Genomic DNA, 3,935 nt, shown 5'->3' on the forward strand with positions numbered 1-3,935 from the left:
AAGAAAACAATTAAAAATAATGCAAAGTTCCTAACGTCTTAGTTTTACACAAAATCTCCATTTTTACCAAATAGGTTAAAAGCATAGATTTTGTAAATAAAAAATAAAATGGAAATGTATATTTTAATCTGAAATCTTTCTGGGAGAATCTAATATATTTAAATAAAAAACCATGGATTATAAAACATGTCAGGGTAGCTCCTTTTTCTCTTTATTGATAAATTTGAATACTCCAAAATGCAATTAAAATGACATTAAATGGTTTGAAAGCATAATTTAAATGTGTTTCACTCATCCATTTTCTTTCAGAAACTGGTACTTCCATTGTATAAAAATGGAATTTTTCTATATTTTAAGCTTTTGCTGTATTGTGGGTGCAGTGGTTAAGAGCTCAGTCGCTAACCCAGAGGTTGGAAGTTCATATCCACCAGCCACTCCTTGGAAACCCTATGGGGCAGTTCTACTCTGTCCTGTAGGGTTGTGATGAGTGAGAACAGAACTATTGCGGGGGTGGGAGTTATAATGTTTCTCACCTTCATTTCATATTCTTAAAGAGTATTTCATTTGGTATATTGGTGGAAAGGTGAATTTCCTTTTCATTTTTTCAGCCAATTTGGCCTCCACAAGTGTTATATCTTGGGGTTCAAAATACACGATAGATTCACAATAAAGGCTTTTGTAGACATATTTATGTGTCTTTCTAAATTTTGTATATGTCTAGGTTTTACTCACATTTTACAATAAAAACAGTCTTTTCACATTCCGGATAAAGTTACTAATTGGGCTATCAAAATAGCTGTATCCAACACCCTCAGACTCATTTTTTTCTCTTAGATCTAAATTAATTTTCAAAACGATCTTTGGTTTTTATGTATTTTCTTTCCCCTTCGAGAATGAGTCAATTATCATATGATAGTTTCCAACCTATTCTGACCCAACTTCAGATTCTTGTCAATACTTTTTTAATTCTATGAAGCAAATCAAGTGATTTACTGCAATCACATTTTTAAAAGGTACGTAGTTTTATTGATAACATTGTTGTTTTTGTTGGGTACGGTTGAGTCAATTCCAACTCATAGAGACCCCATGTGACAGAGTTAAAACTGCCCCATAGGGTTTTCTAGGCTGTAATCCTTACAGAAGCAGATCGCCCTGTCTTTCTCTCATGGAGCCCCTGGTGGACTTCAACTGCCACCTTTCAGTTAGCACACAAGTGCTTAACCATTGTCTCACCAGGGCTCCTTTACTAATAATATTAAGGATCACTAAAGCCTTGGGAGACCCGATGCGGCGGTTCTACTCTTTCTTATAGTGTCACTATAAATAGGAATCGACTTGATGGCAATGGGTTTGGTTTTTTTGGTAATGCTTATGTACGTACTAATACTTATGGATGTACGAATACATGGTAATGTAGTGCAGTCAAGAAAATTATCATGAAGGAGATACAAATAATTCCAGAATCTCTCATCCACAGATAACGTTAACATTTTAGCAAACAGTGTTCTGGATATAAAAACCAAACAAACAAACCTGTTGCCATTGAGTAGATTTCAACTCATAGCAACCTTGTGGCATAAAATACTCATAAAATATATAGAACTATCCTGCAACCTGCATTTTCACTCAACCATTCATAGTGGATTTTTTTTTTCCACAGAAAATAGATATATATCATCTACTTTAGCAACTCCATGATGTTCATTTGTATGACTGTATCAAATATGATTTCATCTGTGATGAGCATTTAGTTTGTTTTCAATTTTTGTTTCTAAAAACCTCATTGTAATGAATAACTGATTGATTATATATATGTATATGCATATACATACACACGTGAATATATATTTCCATATACAACCAATTATCTTTTTGGCATGCATTCCTTGAAATAAAGTTACATAGTAAAAGGTCTTACACATTTTACAGTTTGATTCATATTGGTACAGAATGATGGATGGTGCTCCAAATCATCCTATGCATCCCACCACGAAGCCTTATTTCTCCACCCGTTACTAATAAAAAAAATTATATCTCACAATCTATTTTAATTTTCAGTTTTTAAATTTCTACTGAAGTTGAACACTTCCCTTGCATTCAGTGGGCTTTTGTATTTCTTCGTTAAAGTGTATAATCAAGTTCCTCGTCCATTGTTTATTGAGTTATTTCTATTTTTCTGATTAATTTGTAGGAGCTCTTTGTATATTAGGAAATGTAACCCTTATTTCAAATTCGTTGCACATATTATCTCAAGATATTGTTTGAATTTAAATAGTGGTCATCTTGTCTTCTTTTCTCCTTTCCTAAAAAATATTTTATCACAAAAATTTTCAAATATATACAAAAATAGAATCACATAATGAACCCCCATATAGCCACCATCCAGCTTCAATGATTATCAAAGATACCTCCAATCTGGTTTCAGTGCTCAATTCTCTCTTCTTTTTTGTTGTCATGGTTTTTATTTTGTTCAAATATTTTAAAGCAAAGCCAATTTTGCCCATAAATACTTTGGTATGCATCTCTAATTAATAAGGACATTTTCACACATAACCATATACTGTATCATTCCCCAACTCATCCAACTTTAATAGTAAGAAAATTTTACCTACCCACCTATATCAGATATTTACTGCTGGTATAACAAAAATACCATAAGTGGATGGCTTTAATGAACAGAAATTTATTTTTTCACAGTTTAGGAGGCTAGAATTCAGGGCGACAGCTTTACGGGAAGACTTTCTCTGTCCGCTCTGGGGAAAGGTCCTTGTCTTTTTTTTAGCTTCTAACCTTGGCTCCTTGGTGATCTTCAAGTGGCGTGGCATCTACTGTCCCCCATCTCTGCATGCTCTGGCTTAATCTGCTCTTTTATATCTGAAAAGAGATTGATTTAAGATGTACTGTACACTAACACTGCCTCATTAACACAACAAAGAAACCCCATACCCAAATGGGATTATAACCACAGGTGTGTTGTTGTTGTTGTTAGGTGCCATTGAGTCAATTCCGACTCATAGCGACACTGTGTACAAAGGAACACCCATTCCGGCACCATCCTCACAATTATTGCTGTTTGAGCCCATTGTTGCAGCCACTGTGTCAATTCGTGTTGTTCAGAGTCTTCCTCTTTTTCTCTGACCCTCTTCTTTATCAAGCAAGATGTCCTTCTCCAGGGACTAGTCCCTCCTGATAACACATCCAAAGGTATAGGGGTTAGGATTTACAACACATATTTTTGGTGGGCACAATTCAATCCATAACACCACCTAAAACTTTTTGGGTGGTATATGCCCATTACAAAATTCTTCACCATTACTCCCTGGTTCTTCTCCTTAAGCTATTTTGCATATTTGAACAGAGACAATTTCAGATTCTCTTTATCTGCAAAGGTTTTGTGCTTCACTTGGATGTTTTCTAAGTATTATTCATGTTCTCTTTTCTGAGTATCAGATGATCGTAGGCCTTGAACCTAAAGGCAGTCGCAATTTCTATTTTCACCACCTCTCCTCACTTGCAGCTGAATATTTCCAATTTAAATGACACTGTGAGCTGAGATATCAAGCTCTTCCTGCTAATTTTCCATGTTGTAGGCATTTACATAGGCATTTGGGGAAGTTATGGGTTTTCCCCAAAGCATTTCCCACTTACCACAACTGTCTCACTCACAACAGAGTTCAGGATTTCCCCCAGATCAATACACTTATTTTAGTTCTATATTAACTCATTTTCATTAAATCTCCCCTTACCTATGCAGTGAACAGCCTTTTCCAAGAGTACCTGTTTTACCAGGTCTCTCCTCTTTTACTCAGGAGGACTCTCTCTTCCAGGAAATTCATGCAAGAAATACAAAACTGTCTGGGAGAGCATTGCAGAGATAAGGGTCAGTTGGATCTTTATCTCCAGGATGGGTTTGTTTTAGTTATGCTTCAGGCTAG

General features: G+C 35.3%; 1 long non-coding RNA gene across 2 annotated transcripts in view; it reads right to left on the bottom strand.

Annotated features, from left to right (window-relative positions):
• Nucleotides 1-3,141: 3,141 nt before the first annotated feature.
• LOC111822920 (uncharacterized) overlaps nucleotides 3,142-3,935 on the bottom strand; it is an 8,540-nt gene continuing 7,746 nt past the window's right edge. For both annotated transcript variants that reach the window (XR_002826001.1, XR_002826000.1), the window contains one exon: nucleotides 3,142-3,855. This is a non-coding gene — a long non-coding RNA (uncharacterized LOC111822920). The remainder of the gene's footprint in view (nucleotides 3,856-3,935) is intronic.

Source organism: Trichechus manatus, unplaced genomic scaffold, assembly GCF_000243295.1.
Source record: "Trichechus manatus latirostris isolate Lorelei unplaced genomic scaffold, TriManLat1.0 scaffold00235, whole genome shotgun sequence".
Lineage (NCBI taxonomy): Eukaryota > Metazoa > Chordata > Mammalia > Sirenia > Trichechidae > Trichechus > Trichechus manatus.